This window comes from Adiantum capillus-veneris, chromosome 5, assembly GCF_014529385.1.
Source record: "Adiantum capillus-veneris isolate H3 chromosome 5, ASM1452938v2, whole genome shotgun sequence".
Taxonomy (NCBI): Eukaryota; Viridiplantae; Streptophyta; class Polypodiopsida; order Polypodiales; family Pteridaceae; genus Adiantum; species Adiantum capillus-veneris.
In genome coordinates, this window is record NC_140935.1 from 51,908,020 (window position 1) to 51,925,328 (window position 17,309).

General features: G+C 45.6%; 1 protein-coding gene across 1 annotated transcript in view; it reads left to right on the top strand.

The window, feature by feature from the left end:
* The first annotated feature begins 234 nt into the window (after positions 1-234).
* The window catches only part of LOC147457306 (uncharacterized), a 32,581-nt gene continuing 15,506 nt past the window's right edge, over positions 235-17,309 (top strand). Inside the window, exons 1-2 of the mRNA XM_086513565.1 lie at positions 235-808; positions 1,073-1,120. The gene's annotated coding sequence lies outside the window, so the exon portion shown is untranslated. The remainder of the gene's footprint in view (positions 809-1,072; positions 1,121-17,309) is intronic.

Genomic DNA, 17,309 nt, shown 5'->3' on the forward strand with positions numbered 1-17,309 from the left:
TGGCGGCATTTCCTTGCTCCGGCAAAGGCAGGCAGCGTGCCTTGCGTGAACAGTGAACAACGAGCAGCCAACTCCGGTTATGTGTGCCTCGCAGCCTAACCGTTGTGGGGGAGAGAGAGAGAATATGACTGAGAGGTGCCGCCTAGCCTACACCTGGCTTATTGTGTTAAAGTAGCCACGCGGTCCCTTGGCTTATTCAATGCTTAGATCCAGCTTCCAAGCCGTGAGCACACATGCGAGCGCAGAGAGAGAAAGAGGGGGAGAGAGAGAGAGCCGAGCAACTCATTGTGCCTCCAACTGACTCCATCGCCCAGAGAGAGAGAGAGAGAGAGAGAGAGAGAGAGAGAGCAAGCAAAGGTACCTGCAGGATGTGAGGATATCGACTACCTGCAGGATGTGAGGATATCGACTTCCTCCCTGTGTGTGTGTGTGTGTGTAGGCCCCTTTAGCTCCGATGCGAAGCAAGGGCAGTCAATCTGCGCCTACGCTTGCATCTTGAAGATGTGGCATTAAGCAAGACGTTGATATGGGCCAGGCCTTCAGCTCCGATGCGAAGCAAGGGCAATCAATCACCAACGCTTGCATCTTGAAGGCATGCGGCTTAAGCAAGACGTTGATATGGGCCAGGCCTGTCATGAGTCAATACCTACGAGAGCTGCTCGAGTTTTCTCCTTGCCCTGTACACAACTTTCATTGAGCCTCCACGATCACAGTCGGCAACCGAAGGCTCTCTCTCCTTCTAGCATTGTGAGCACAGGACATCTCCCCATGCTCGCACAGGACCACCTGGAAGCGTTGTTTCAACATTGTGAGAACCTGGCAGCCCATGCGTGTGCATGCGTGCGTGCACGCGCGCGCGCGCGTGTGTGTGTGTGTGTGTGTGAGAGAGAGAGAGAGAGAGAGAGAGAGAGAGAGAGAGAGAGAGAGAGAGAGAGAGAGAGAGAGAGATGACAGCCCACGCGTGCGTGCGCGTGTGTGTGTGTGTGTGTGTGTGTGTGTGTGTGTGAGAGAGAGAGAGAGAGAGAGAGAGAGAGAGAGAGAGAGAGAGAGAGCATTTACTTGCTCATTGCAGGGCTCGAGTGGGCGGGTGGTGCAGCGAATCCTCAGCCCGGGCTACCAGGTAAGCAAAATGTTTTAAGCTAAATGTTTGTTAGTTTTTTGCATTTAATTGTTTTATGTTGAGAGAGAGAGAGAGAGAGAGAGAGAGAGAGATGAAATGTAATGTCATATTGACGTCTACAGAATGCCAAAATAGACCCATTTATGTATTAGAGAGGAGAGAGAGTATTTTTTGGCAAAAAAAAGAGTATTAAATTGGTAAAATACCCGTCTAATTTGTGGAAATTCCCAAAATACCCCCCCTTATTTGGTCATAAATTCCCAAAATGCCCTTTAATGTACAATTCCCCTGACGAGCGAGATACAGGCCCCGCCTTCTCGACAAAGAGAGAGAGAGAGAGAGAGAGAGAGAGAGAGAGAGAGAGTGGGAAAGCGAGCCGCCTGATATTGGGAATTTGGGGGGAGGGGGCACTAAGATAAGGCTGTATTCATACAACAGCCTGCTTTACTGTACGCACGGCACACACACACACACACACACACACACACACACACACACAGAGTTGTTGTGTTCAATTTCAAAAATGCCGGTTGCGGTCAAGGGAAAAAGGAAATATTTCGCCCCAAAATAGAGAAAAATAGTGGTAAAAATGGAAAAAATAAGCCATTTTTGTGAAATCTCCTATTGGCAAATTCAAAGAAAGCAATTTTGTAAGTTTGGAAAAATGATTTTTCCCGGACACTGGAGACAGACCATGCAGAATCGCAGATATTCAATGTTGGATTTTTGTGCAAGGATGCTGCACAACGAGGGCACACAAATGCATCGAAAAACTGACCAGCCGGCCACGATCTCCACCATCGCCCTTTGATTGATAGCTTGCGAACATGCTTGAGGATGTCCCTCTCCGATCACCTTTGCAAAAATGATGTAGTACAAAAGAAAACGGTTCTCCGAGATGCCCGCGCAGTGCAGCTCCTTTCTTGCCTCTTGAACGACGTTCAAACCGGGGGGAGGGTGAGGGGGCGACGCTTTCATCACGGTGGGGCGTTAAAAAAGGCAGACAAAACGAACAACCTCTTGGCTGACTGCATGTGTGAGCTAGGGCTAGAAAAATACATTTTCCTCAATTGGTGAAAGTAAGGCCAAACTTTAAATTCTCTCAGACTCTAAGTCCAAGGCATCCCTCTCTGATCACCTCTGCAAAAAGTTGCAGTGCAAAAGAAAACGGGTCTTCGAGATGCTCGCGCAATGCAGCTCCTTTCTTGCCTCTTGAACGACGCTCGAACCGGGGGGAGGGTGAGGGGGGCGACTCTTTCATCATGGTGGGGCATTCAAAAGCGCAAACAAACGAACGACCTCTTTGCTGATTGCATGTGCGAGCCAGGGCTAGAAAAATACATTTTCCTCAATCGGTGAAAGTAAGGCCAAACTTTAAATTCTCCCGGGCTTTAAGTCCAAATTTGAAGCTTTTGCCGGTAATTGCTCTAAAAGCTGTGTAAATTTTCTGTTTACTTGAAGGCAAGCTAATGGGGGAAGGGATTTCGGCCCCTCCCCTCGCCCACGTGTCAGCAACAGGAGAAAGCTTCTGGTGTATCCGCCGATCCGCCATGATAGTAGCACTTGAGAGAGAGAGAGAGAGAGAGAGAGAGAGAGAGAGAGAGAGAGAGAGAGCACTCCTATGAGCAGGGCGACCTCCATCGCAAAGGTATTCTACAGAGCTCATGTTGTCAACATGCATATCGCCTTGAAAGGGAGAGATGAGGCCTCTTCTTTGAAGTTGTACAAGGCAGCATGCTCTGAAGTGACAGAAGGAGGGTCGAGAGAGGTGGTAACTCGGCCAGCTTGCGGTGGTGCAATATTGCAGGTGGGCTGAGGATGGATGGGAAGGGGTGAAAGAACATAGGAAGCCTCAGAGCGAAGCCATGGCTAGGATGAAGGTGGTCAAGAGGCATGCACGAGCTGAGGTATTTGTGCAGGTAGCCATAGTGACAAAGCTTCTCAAGTACTGCTGCGAGTCCAGCTCATGCGCCGAGTGTGCCTCTCTAATTTATGCTTTGGAGATCCTGCTAGTCAAGCGGGTTGTTGTTGCCGCTGCTGGTGCGCAGTAATGCTAGAGCTTTGCTAATGCTGTATATTTGCATTATCGATATGTCTGTTCAAAGTTTCTAGATCTCTCTCTCCTTTGTGTAGTGATTCATGGTCCGGTAAGTCAACGTCTCTCTCTCTCTCTCTCTCTCTCTCTCTCTCACACACACACACACACACACACACACACACACACACACTCACTCAATCACTATCTCTTTTTATTGCTGAATTTAGGTCGGTAAAAATATTTTCCTTTGTTGAAATCTTCTCTTCCTATAGTAAATTCTGTTATGTCCCCACTCACCTATATCTTGGAGGACCTGGCCGTGAGCCTGCGAGTCTGCTCTCACTAGAGTATATTACCGCGCCTGTTCCACGAGTATAAACAACTGCTGGAGCGCTGCACTGCAATCCGACTACTATTGGTGTGCAGTACTGCAAACCCCGCCCTTCAGCGCGCCTCCTTTTCTTTGTGGATCTGGGTGCACGTCCATTTATGAGGTCGATGCCCAGAGGGAGCATTAAGGGACCTACTTGCCAAGGATTCCCCTGGAGTCAATTTGTAGGTCGAGGTTGCCCACACCTGCACCCCAAACCTTGAGGGCAAGATTTATTCAACTTCAAAGTTTCAAACCCTTAAGTATTAGGGCGAGGGACCAGCAGATTGAGAGCGAAGGAACCACAGAGGTGACCAGGTTGTCCCTGGGAGCACTACACAGACATGCCAGTGTTGTGAGGGCAGCAAGACTCAAGAGTGAGCGATGATAGTTGGCTGAGGCGGGACTGACTCCTAGCTTGCGTCATGCTCTGGCGTCTGCGCCATCAACACGACAGGAGAGAAATTGGAATTTGGCCATACTCTCTCTCTCTCTCTCTCTCTCTCCAGAGTGTCCGGGAAAATTCCCTTCAAAGGGAAAATTACCCCTCTAATTTGTGAAAATTCCCAAAAATATCCCTCAAATTTCATAAATTCAGAAAATGTCCTTCAATTTTTCCAAAATTCCAAAAATACCCCTAAGGTTGTGAGATTAAATTTCTCCAAAGATAAAAACTTTGTAGCTTTACATAAGAAGACTAATTTTCTATCAATACAAGATGCTAAAACTAGAATTTGAGTTGATTATGTAAGCTCTGGAGATGAATGACTTTAGACCTAATTTCCTTTTGTGACAAATTACAATCCAACCAAATTAGATTAAGCGCAATTTGAGGGGTATTTTCAGAATTTCCACAAATTAGAGGGGTATTTTGGCAATTTCCCTAGAGGAACAATCCCAAGAGACCTCAAAGATCGATATGAGGAGAGAGAGAGAGAGAGAGAGAGAGAGAGATTTATATTTGTGCGAAAAAGATGAGATGCGGTGCATGACCTCGAGCGGGCAGACATGGGGTATAAAACCCAATGTGGTCGCATAGGTAAGTGGGCGGGCCGCCAGGTATGTACACATATTCTTTTGTAAAAACCTAATAAGAACTCACTATGCTCTACACATTACAGTAGAGCGAGTTCACCATATCGTCCGGCTCTTCTTCTCGCACTCTCTCTCGCGTCGCACTTCCGCTCGTACTCCTTCAACTGGTATCAGAGCTCAGATCGAGGCTCGGGACAGCACTGCAGGAGGCTAGAGTCACCAACTCATATTGGAGTGAAATTCGACAGGCGAAGACACGGCCCCAAATCTCATGGGAGAAGTCGAAGGGCTCGGTGTTCTCAAAATTTCATTATGAGGTCATCTCGGCCACCGTTCGGCTTCGACAAAGGTCTGCGCAGGCCATTTTCGACTACGTGGTCTCAGCGAATGCAAATCCGACTCTGCAAATTTGGGGTTTTTCGGCCTACGACTGCATGTGCTGAGGATATCGACACTCCCAGAGTGTTCATTTGTGGCTGTCTACACATCGAAGGACGGCTCACAGTTCTTGGAGGCGTGTCACATACGACACGGGCGCATCTACACACAGACTGTAGGCGACATCCACTAGTTTATCAGGTAGCTTGTGTTTGCTACTTGATATTCCAGATTTCATCCTGACATTGCAGGTACTTCCACATGGGATGTATTGTCAGAGATGATGTATGTCTGTTGAGGGTTTGCTGGCTGTGAGTCACGCAGCAAACAACTGCTGCAGCGGTTACAGCATATAGTGGGAAATTTGTGGATGTATGACTTTGTGGGAAGTCTATGTACTGTCAGATTTACTGCAGCCTTTGTTGAGGGTCTAGTGAGGTTTTATTGAGCTGGGGGATTCTCGAATGTTGAGATTCTTTCGGTGATACAGGTCTTGGAGCGATCCCTCGAGCACCCTTAGATAGGCAGCTAGGATGCATTGACTGTGAGTTAGACAGTTGGGATTGCATCTTTGCTTTACTGCCGTTGAGGCATTGTCACAGTCTATGCTTACAGGCTAGTGACAGGACAGTCAGAGACAGTACAGGTGCAGGACAGGTTTACCCATAGCTTACAGTGTCAGAGAGACTGTGTTTTTTGAGCTGTTTTTAGTACACCGGAGCCATTTTACAAAGGAGACTCTGCCAAAATTTCTGCAGAATCTGAAGCTTTTTTGGTTCGTTTGACAGGTTGATATTGGTTCAGAGGTCAGTTTACAGGGGAAACTCTGTCGAATTATTCCCAGAAAAGTAAACTATTGTGAAGCGTAGCTATGGCTGGATCACAGGACACTGCTCTTTACAATATCAAGAAGCTGGATGGAACCAATTTCCCATTGTGGAAGAAGCAAATTTGGCACATGTTGGTACAAAAGAAGCAGATAAAACCTATAAAGCTCAAGGGGATAAAACCAGAAGATATGGACGAAGATGAATGGAGCGAAATGGATGAATTGACACTTTCTACCATTATGCTGACTTTGGCAGAAAGCGTTTACTTCAATGTAGCAGACGAGATGTCGGCTTATCAAGCATGGTTAAAGCTGAGTGATCTTTATGAGAAGCAGAGTGCAGCTTCACATGTATACTGGCTTAAGAAGCTTGTTGACTTGAAGATGAAAGAAGGAAATCCTATGTCCAATCATCTGAATGAATTCAACACAATCTATAGTCAGTTGTCAGCTCAAGGTGTCAAGTTTGATGAACCTGTTAGAGCTATGTTCCTGTTGATCACATTGCCGGAAAGTTGGGACACTTTTCGCACAGCTTTGAGTAATTCTGCACCTCCAGATGGTTTGAACATAGCAGGTGTAGAAGGAAGTCTGCTTACTGAAGAAACCAATAGAAAGACAATGGACAAAGGCAAAGGAACAGCCTTAGTTGTCAGGGGAAGGACCAAAGAAAAGTACAAAGGTGGAAAGAGGAATCAGTCTCGTAGCAAGTCCCGCAGTGCTAAAGGCAAGAGTGACATAGAATGCTGCCATTGTGGCAAGAAGGGTCACATGAAAAGAGACTACAGAGAATGGAAAGCAGAAAAAGGCAAAGAGAAATCTGAAGACCATGGTGAGAAGAACAAGTCCTCAGTGAAGATTCAAGAAATAAATGTGACAAACACTGTTGCAGTGGATGACAGTCTAGTGTCAGGAGACATCTACTTCTTGAAGAATACAATGGACTCAACTCTTCTTACAGCATCTGATGGAAATGCACTAAGTGACTGGATTATAGACTCAAGGGCATCACTTCATGTGTCTCCAAACAAGGAGTGGTTTACCTCTTATGTGCCCACTAAAGATCATGTTCGGCTAGGCAATGGGCAGACATGTGAGATCTTAGGTGTTGGAGATGTTCAATTGAAGTTTCAGAATGGCTCTTCTTTCACACTGAAGAATGTGAGACGTTCCCGCAATTACAAAGAGATTGATCAGCACAGGTTTACTTGATGATGCTGGCTACGTCACCACTTTTGGACAGAACATGTGGAAGATATCCAAGGGTTCTATGACAGTAGCACATGGAGTAAAGTCTGGAGGACTTTACATGATTTATGTATCAAATGTCTCTAAAAATGTAATCAATGTAACCGAGCAGTCGAACGTTTCTTTGTGGCATAGCCGGTTAGGACATATGTCCAAGAAGGGAATGGAAATCTTGTCTCGTTCTGGTTATTTGCCTGGCTTTTCATTTAATGATTTTGAATTCTGTGAACATTGTCTGTATGGTAAGCAAACACAGCAGCCACATAAGCATAGAAGCAGTAGAAGAGATACACAGTTGGCACTTGTTCATAGTGATTTGTGTGGACCTATGCCTAACCTATCTCTAGGGGGAGCTTCTTACTTTATGACATTTATAGATGATTACTCGAGGAAAGTATGGGTTTACTTTCTCAAGCACAAGGATTAGGTGGCATGGTAAAAGAGGGAGAGTGCAGGCTGAGAGAGAGAGAGAGAGAGAGAGAGAGAGAGAGAGAGAGAGAGACGTGTACTAGGTAGTGGGAACAACCCCTAGGTTGTTTAACAGATTAGAAAAGTTTAGGTGGATGGAATCTTGGTAGCAAATTAATGAAAAACTTTGAATTTGGACCGTAGGTCCAACCAACTGCGGGTGAGCAAATAAAGACAGAGAAACGAAAGGAGTTTTTGAACGAACGGGAAAGGACCACCCACTTTATGAAAGCCGAAAAGCTTGGAGGGCCTCAATCACTATTTCTAATCCACCAGAAGGGGACTCTCCACGCTTCGATCCGACTGGATCTATTCGTTGAAAGAGGAATAGTTCATCCGACATCACATTAGAAACTAAGGAGTGAAATTTCCAAATATAACCTATAGCTTGTTGCGTTCATGCTCCATTGGCCATACTAAATATTAGCAAATGGGAAGATGAATAACCGAGAGACAAGCTTCACATCTATACCACAACGCTGAGATGCTCATCTCTCATATTGACTAGGTTTTGTATATTTTGTATGCCTTTCTTATGACTTAAACGAGGTGGCTTCGGAGTGTATCCTCAATTCTCCCTCCTTTTGGATATTTTAGTATTTTGATCTCTCTCTCTCTCTCTCAAAGTAGGGGGTACCCAATTGTAGAAAAAGAAATTGCAACCAATCTTAAATAGATGTCGTACTGTGTTGGAAAAAGGCGAAGGTGGAGGTTGCGGGATTGATGCGAATCAGACAGACGGAGAGCAAGTGAGGAAAGGCTACAAACAGGTAGAAGAGAAGGCTGGCCGCTGGGGGCACAGAGGCTAAGGGTGATGAGAAGGGGAGAGGGGAGGCAGGTCGAAGCACGCAGAGGAAAAACAGGCGCACGTTTTTTTCTAATTGCATGGCTCGCGATTGAGCGCATTTCAAGGCGTTTGCTAGAGTGGTTACGTGAAGCATTACTAACTCGATGCCTGCCCTTTAGTGCGGTTCGAGTTCACATCTCTTAATTTTATGAGCTAAGGGGGGCAAGGTAGAAATTCCTGCGATTCCCTTGTGAGAGAGGTATCTCAAAGATTACTAGGATATAAATAAGGGATGGGTTTTGAGAAGAAAACCACATTTGGCACATGTCAACCAAAGCTCCCCCAAGGAGGGGGCTACAACTTTGTGCAAAAGCTTTACACATCCTAAGAGATTAACTATGCACGTGTATGGGCTTGCTAGACATATCTTGAAACCAATGTAGCCTAAGGACTGCAGCTAATACAAGAACACATGTGATTTCATCTAAAGAGAAACCTTTTCTTTGCATCCCATGAAAATAGCCCGCACCTCTCTCCAATCAATGCATTCTAAGACCTTCCGCATCCTTCCTTGTTGGACATACCTTGCGATCAATGCATCTATACTAATAGATAATGGGGGAGGGGATTCCGGTTCCCCCCCCCCCACCACGTGTCAACCTGTGAGGGCTCAGGCGCTTCCAAAAAACCTCAGCCGGGCTCAGTTCAAAAAAATGTTTTAAAAAAAACACCGCCAGCCGCCTCTTGAGTAGGCGCTCTTGGCGAGGAGGTGATCAAAGTGGGGCAAGAGAGAGAGAGAGAGAGAGAGAGAGAGAGAGAGAGAGAGAGAGAGAGAGAGAGAGAGAGACGCCATCCTCATCGTGGAGAGAGACAAAGACGTCCTCATCGCCATCGCGGCAGTCCTCAAGAGAGAGAGAGAGAGAGAGGTCATCCTCAAGAGAGAGACCTTAGCGGCTTCTGCTGCCTCCACACACTGCTCACAACTTGCGGCTATTGCCTGCACTGGAAGGTCTCAGCTGCTTCGTCATCCTCAAGAGAGAGACCTCAACGGCTTCTGCTGCCTCCACACACTACTCACAACCTGTGGCTACTGCTTGCGCTGGAAGGTCTCAGCGGCAAGGGCTCCACACACTCCTCATCACCTGCGGCCATCCTCAACGACAAGGGCTCTGTTCTTCAGTTCAGCGGCCATCCTCAAACTGCGCGTCGGCTCCGAACCTCACCGGCAAGGGCTCTGTTTTTTAGCTCAGCGGCTCAGCTTCGTCATCACCTGCGGCTCGGCTTCGTCCTCACCTCAGTGCTCTCTCAGTGCTCTCTCTCTCTCTCTCTCTCTCTCTCTCTCTAGCTCGCTTTGCTAAAGACCGCCACTGCCGGCGACAGCCCTGTGGTGAAGAGAGAGAGAGAGAGAGAGAGAGAGAGAGAGAGAGAGAGAGAGAGAGAGAGAGAGAGAGAGAGAGAGAGAAATGAAATGAAATGTTATATCGAACGAATGTTATGCCGCTGACGTCTCTGTGAGAGAGAGAGAGAGAGAGAGAGAGAGAGAGAGAGAGAGAGAGAGAGAGAGAAATGAAATGAAATGTTATATCGAACGAATGTTATGCCGCTGACGTCTCAGAGAGAGAGAGAGAGAGAGAGAGAGAGAGAGAGAGAGAGAGAGAGAGAGAGAGAGAGAGAGAGAGAAATGAAATGAAATGTTTTAGCGTCTCTATGTGAGAGAGAGAAATGAAATGAAATATTTAGCGTCTTTGTGTGTGTGTGTGTGTGTGTGTGTGGGTGGGTGTGTGTGTGTGTGTATGTGTGTGTGTGTGTGAGAGAGAGAGAGAGAGAGAGAGAGAGAGAGAGAGAGAGAGAGAGAAATGAAATGAAATGCTATATTAAATAAACCTGTGTGTGTGTGTGTGGGTGAGAGAGAGAGAGAGAGAGAGAGAGAGAGAGAGAGAGAGAGAGAGAGAGAGAGAGAGAAATGAAATGAACAAAATGAAGCTTAAAATAGCATGTCTGTGTACAAAAAGAAAAGAAAAGGGGCAGGTTTTGAAAAGTGAAATGAAATGTTATATTAAACGTCTTCGGAAAAAGGCCAAATTGATACCATCATTGGACGCTACTCGAGAAAGTATTGTGCCGACAAATGCTATATTAAACGTCTTTGGAAGGACAAAATGACCTATGTGACCAGCTTAAGGGTCGCACGGCCGGCACGATATTAAGCTCAATTTCAAAAATGTCGGTTGAAGGCAAGGGAAAAGGAGAAATTCCGCCCCGAAATATAGAAAAATAGTGTAAAAACTCAAATGATGGAGCTGATGGACAAGAATGTTGGAATTAGGGTTGCAGAGAAACACACACAGCTTGGAGAAGACGAAGGAAGCTCAAGGCACACAATAGAGAGTGTGTTACTTAGTGTGCAATGGAAAGATAGATAGCCCTAGAGTGATGGGCGTATATACAATGCACGGGGGAAAAAACCTCCTAAAGAGGGAAAAAATGCCCCGGCGGTCCTAGTGTGTTCACACACATCACTACCACATGTATATGGTAACAAATCCCCCCTGGAGTGATGCGGTGAACGAGAGCTGGCACATGAGTAAAGGGAAGTGCCATGCCCTGAGGACAGGATCAGTCCACAAAGGGGAGTAAGCCCAAAGCTTTGCGGAAAGCTTCAAGCTTCTCACGAGACAATGCCTTTGTGAAAAGATCTGCAAGGTTGTCCTGTGTTGGCACATAAGCCAAGCTGATCTCTCCTGCTGAGAGCCTCTCCCTGACATAGTGGTAATGCACCTCAATGTGCTTTGTGCGAGCATGAAAAACTGGGTTCCTCGCAACTGCCAATGCGCTCTGACTGTCAGTGTAGATAGTGTTGGCAGTGTCCTGTCCAACACCCAAGTCAGCCATAAGGCGTCTGAGCCATACACACTCAACCGTAGCTGTGAAGACTGCCCTGTACTCAGCCTCACAACTCGAAGTGGCCACAGTAGGTTGCTTCTTGCTCAACCATGATATACATGAACTGCCAAGCATGAAACAAAAACCACTTGTGGACACTCGCGTGTCAAAACAACCAGCCCAATCTGAGTCCGAAAAAGCATGTAAGTCTGGCGGCAATGATCCCCCCTTGGGATAAAACAAGCCAAGATGTAAAGTGCCACTAAGGTAGCGGAAAATCCTCTTGACAGCCTGCCAATGCTTAGACCCTGGGCTATGCATAAATCTGCTGACCTGCGATACTGCAAACTGAATATCTGGCCTCGTGTTGCATACATAAATGAGGCAGCCAACAGCAGTTTGGTAAAGAGTGACATCAGCAGGATCGCCAGCATCATGTAGACTCAACTTCAAACCTGTTTCCATGGGAGTGGCAATAGGTTTGCAATCCTCAAGTCCAAACTTACATAGCAATGTCTCTATGTAACTTTTCTGACACAAGGCAATACCACCATCACACTGCTTGAACTGTATACCCAAGTAATGATGCAACAGCCCCAAATCTTTCATCTTGAAAGTAGCATTCAAATCAGCCTTAAATTCAGCAATATGTCTCTCATTTGGTCCAGTGATCAGCAAATCATCAACATAAAGAACCACAATGAGAAATACATCATCCTCACGCTTTACATACAATGTGCTTTCTGTTGGACTGTTACGAAAGCCTCGTTTAACCAAATGAGTGTCAGCTTTCTCATACCAAGCACGAGGAGATTGCTTCAACCCATACAAAGCCTTCTTACATTTGCACACTTTGTCTCTTGTCCTTTTATGACAAAACCGCGAGGCTGCGTTACATAAACTTCCTCAAATATGTCACCATTCAAGAAAGCAGTAACAATGTCTGATTGATGTACATCCCAACCAAAATGAGCTGCCAATGCACATAGAAAACGCACAGTAGTCATACGACAAGTGGGAGCAAAAGTCTCTTCATAATCTATGCCTTTTTGTTGTGCATAACCCTTTGCAACAAGTCGAGCCTTATGGCGATCGATCTCACCATCCGGCTTGCGTTTCAACTTGTAAACCCACTTCGTACCAATGGCCTTTTTGCCAGGAGGCAAATCACATAAAGTCCATGTGTCATTCTCTATAAGTGCATCATATTCTGATTTCATGGCAGCAATCCAATTTTTGAATTCTGTGCTTCATCAAAAGACAGAGGCTCCTCAACATCATGTAAACTAGACACAGCCAAAGCATAACAATCTGATGCATAAGATGCATGGCGAGAGCCTGAACGAGTACGACTAGATAAAGGTGCATCCAATTTACTGTCACGCAAAGTGTGCACCAGCCATTTTGGCATACCTCTAGCCTGCTCATTTTCAGCCCTTTCCTCATCAAGTACATCATGTACATCTGCATCAGTAATAGGCTGTTCTAAAACATTTTCAGAAACCCCCATAGGCTGTACATTTGCCTCATTGGAACTTACATTCGTATTTCCACCACTGAAAAGAGGCAACAAAGTGTCATAAATGTCCTGTGAGCTTACATTACTGTCTCTAGTACATGACAGCAAGGGTTGAACAGAATCTTCCACAAACACTACATCCCGTGAAACCAAAATACGTTTTGTTTGCGGATGATACAACCTGTAACCTTTGCTTTCAGCACTATAACCAACAAAAATACATTTGACAGCCTTATCATCCAATTTTCTGCGCTGCACTTGTGGCACTAAAGCATATGCCAAACAGCCAAAAACACGCATGTGCTCAATAGAAGGTTTTCTATCATGCCATGCTTCATATGGAGTAATAGACTGCAAAGCTTTCGTAGGACACCTGTTAAGTACATAAGTGGCACACATGATGGCCTCAAGCCAAAAAGAATGCGGCAAAGCTTGACTTTTGACCATACATCGTGCCATTTCCGTTAGTGACCTGTTTTTCCTCTCAGCAACACCATTTTGCTGAGGTGTATAAGGCACTGTACATTGGTGTTTTATCCCACGACTAGCCAGAAATGCATTAAATTCATGAGACATATACTCCCCCCCTCGATCGGAACGGAGGGTGCCCATAGTACATTTTGAGACATTTTCAGCCATAGCCAAAAATTGTTTGAAGCACATAAAAACTTCGGACTTTGCTTTAAGCGGAAATACCCACGCATGCCTGGAGTAATCATCAATGAAAGTCACGAAGTACAGGTAATTGCCCAAGGACGGAGTTTGCATGGGCCCACAAACGTCACTATGCACAAGCTGCAACCTGCATGTGGCCCTAACTGAACCATCCTTTGGAAACTTAGAACGCTGCATTTTACCCAGAATACAGCCTTCACAAACATGTTTGATAGGTGCTTCAAGAGGCGGCAAAGAAGCAACCATATCAGATTTCTGCAAACGCAGCAAACTGGCAAAATTCAGATGACCAAAACGTGCATGCCAAAGTTTTGCATCTGAAATAGCCCTTGAATCTACAACAGCATTTGCAAAATTTTGTCCACACTTGTCATACAAGGTGAGCTTATACAGCCCACGGCACAAAAGCCCAGATGCAACAATTTCATCACCAAAACTGAGATCATGAACTGTACATCTGTCATCCACAAATTTGACTACAAGTCCAAGTCTAGCAAGTGCGGATACAGACAAGAGATTCTTCTTGATCCCAGGTACATAAAGTGCATCAACAAGTGTGAAGGAACTGCCATTAGCAGCAGTGAGCACAATCTTTCCAACTCCCTGAACTGGATAAGAGGCGTTGTTGGCACAAGTGACTGAATTCCCATGAGGGACAGACTCGAGAGAGGTAAACAATTCACGATGTGAGGTAATGTGCTTTGTAGCACCACTGTCGAAATACCACACATGTGAATCTGCAGCAACTGACAAGCATGCATCATGGACAGCAGGATTGTAAGTGCACTCTGCGCTAAAAGCCCATTCTGCATCAACATCAGCATCACAATCTCCTTTCACAGAAGACTCAACAATGGCTGCATTTGTAGTGGAACCAGCATTTGCAGTGGAACCACCCTCTTTCTTCTTAGCCTCTTTGGCCTTCAACTTAGGACACGACTTGATCAAGTGATCATTGGCTTTACAATAATGGCAACGCATCTTCTTTTTGCCCTTATCACCAGAATTGCCAGACGAAGTGCTGCCAGCAGAAGCATTAGGAACAGAAATTTTGCCACTCGCAGCAGAACCATAAGAAGTGGCTGCATTACTGTTACCACCCTTTCTTTGAGAAGCAATAAAAGCCTGTTCAACTGCACGCTGCCTAGTCCTGTTTTTTCTAGAAAGTGACTCTTGCAACAGCAATGTGCATAATGCATCAAACTTGACAACTTCAGGATTTCCTTGGGTCATCAGTCTCCAAGTACTAGCAAAAGTCTGGTAGGAATCTGGTAAGGCATCAAGAACAGTCTGCACAAGGGAACTGTCAGAAATGACTTCACCTGCAGAAATGAGTTGCTCATTGATATCCTTGACACTAGCAAGGAAAGTGTCCATATCATCTTCCTCATGCATAATCTTCGACTCTAGCTCTTTACGCAGCAAAGCAATTTTAGCCTCATTGTGGCTTGCATAAAGACCTGCTAGAATATCCCAAGCCTGTTTTGCAGATTTTGCTGAACGGATGTGAGGAATAATGGTGCGCTTCACAGACAACGCAATCAATGCATGAGCCTGCGCATCCTTAACATCCCAACGAGCTTGTTCTGCTGTAGGCAAAACAACTCTAACAGCTGCAATCCTTGCAGCAAGACCTGCAACATCCTCAATATCGCCTACATCTTCAGAACCAGGACGTACATCAATGCCCTGCACAATGTTCCAGACACCTTTTGACACAAGAACGTGTTGCATCATATAAGCCCACATAGGGTAGTTGTCCCCATCCAACCTGTCCTCAGCAGCAAACATCTTGAACACATCTGTGTTGTTGTTGTCAGCCATGGTAAATGCTGCACCTGATGTGAAAACTGCCCGAAAATAGGAGAAATGGAGCGGGAACAACTTGTGCTATATAGCACAAACCGTAGAAGACTATAAGGCACCTGTTATGCAGAAAACGGCACTGACAGAAAATCTGCACAAAATGACGAAATAACCTGTGCAGTACTGCCCGTAGTGGAAACGGAGGCCGAAATGAGCCCAAATCAAAATTCTGAGCAGACCAAGCTCTTTGAGCTCTCCCAAAATATTTGTCGACCTGCGAACGCTTGCCAAAGCTCACTGAAATCAGAGAAAGTGAGCAGGCGTGTGCTGGAGCAGCTGGCGACTAAGCCCGGGAGAACGTGACCTGCTCTGATACCAATTGTTGGAATTAGGGTTGCAGAGAAACACACACAGCTTGGAGAAGACGAAGGAAGCTCAAGGCACACAATAGAGAGTGTGTTACTTAGTGTGCAATGGAAAGATAGATAGCCCTAGAGTGATGGGCGTATATACAATGCACGGGGGAAAAAACCTCCTAAAGAGGGAAAAAATGCCCCGGCGGTCCTAGTGTGTTCACACACATCACTACCACATGTATATGGTAACAAAGAAGCATTAGGTGGGGCAGCCGCTCTCTTGGCCCTAACCGAGTTAGGCATATCCCACAATCAGTGCATTCCAAGAGACGACATCCTACACAGGAAGCTTCTCAAACACTTTTTGTGCTTTCCAAAATGCACAACAAAACGGAAAATGTCCTGGCCCTTGAGCGCACTCCCCAGTGCCCACATGCCTAAAGACTGTCACGCATCGTCGCGCATGTGAATCAACGCCGAAATAGAGAGAGAGTGTGTAAAAACCGGTAGGGGCTCAACAAATTGGCACTATTCAAAGCACCAAAGTTTGGGAAAACTGTGTCTCGGTCGGAGTCAGCTTAATATCGTGCCCAAAACAATTTCAAAAATGCCGGTTGAAGGCAAGGGAAAAACGAGAAATTCCGCCCCGAAATATAGAAAAATAGTGTAAAAACTCAAATGATGGAGCTGATGGACAAGAAGCATTAGGTGGGGCAGCCACTCTCTTGGCCCTAACCAAGTTAGACACATATCCCACAATCAGTGCATTCCAAGAGACGACATCCTACACAGGAAGCTTCTCAAGCACTTTTAAATGCACAACAAAACGGCAAATGTCTTATCCCTTGAGCGCACTCCCTAGTGCCCACATGCCTAAAGACTGTCATGCATCGTCGTGCATGTGAATTAGCGCCGAAATATGCTTAACCTAGTTAGGCATATCCCACAATCAATGCATTCCAAGCGACGACATCCTACACAGGAAGCTTCTCAAGCACTTTTTGTGCCTTCCGAAATGCACAACAAAACGGCAAATGTCATGGCCCTTGAGCACACTCCCTAGTGCCCACATGCCTAAAGATTGTCACGCATCGTCGCGCATGCGAATTAGCGTCGAAATATAGCAAAATAGCTTATATGCGCTATTTTGCATTGATACGGAGCTTTGATGATGGTGGGGCTCACAGAGCTAGAATTTTCCCTGAGCACGTTCAAGGGAAGGAATTTTGTATGTTTAAAAAAATGATTTTTTCTCAATCTTGAACCTAGCACTTCATAAAGCACAAAAAGTGCTTTGAATGAGCTTAAGCAATGAGCTCTGATCCCACTTACAAATTTTGGTATTTACCTTTAAATTTAAATTTGAACTTGAGAAAACCTACCACTTACAAATTTTGGTATTTACCTTTAAATTTAAATTTGAACTTGAGAAAACCTACAACCTCTAGAGAAATTTAGTGTAAAAACCTTGAATTCTAGCATTGCCTTGGTCGACATGTATGCCAATTGCCATGCACTTCATAAAGCACAAAAGGTGCTTTCAATGAGCTTATTCTATCGGATGTTGTCTCTTGGAGTGCACTCATTGTGGGATATGCCTACACATGAGTAAGGGAGAGACGAAGAGAGAGAGAGAGAGAGGAAAGGGGGGGGGGAGCTCATGGAAAAGAAGAATTAGGTGGGGCAGTCGCTCTCTTGGCCCTAACCAAGTTAGGCATATCCCACAATCAGTGCATTCCAAGAGACAACATCGTACACAGGAAGCTTCTCAAGCACTTTTTTTGCTTTTCGAAATGC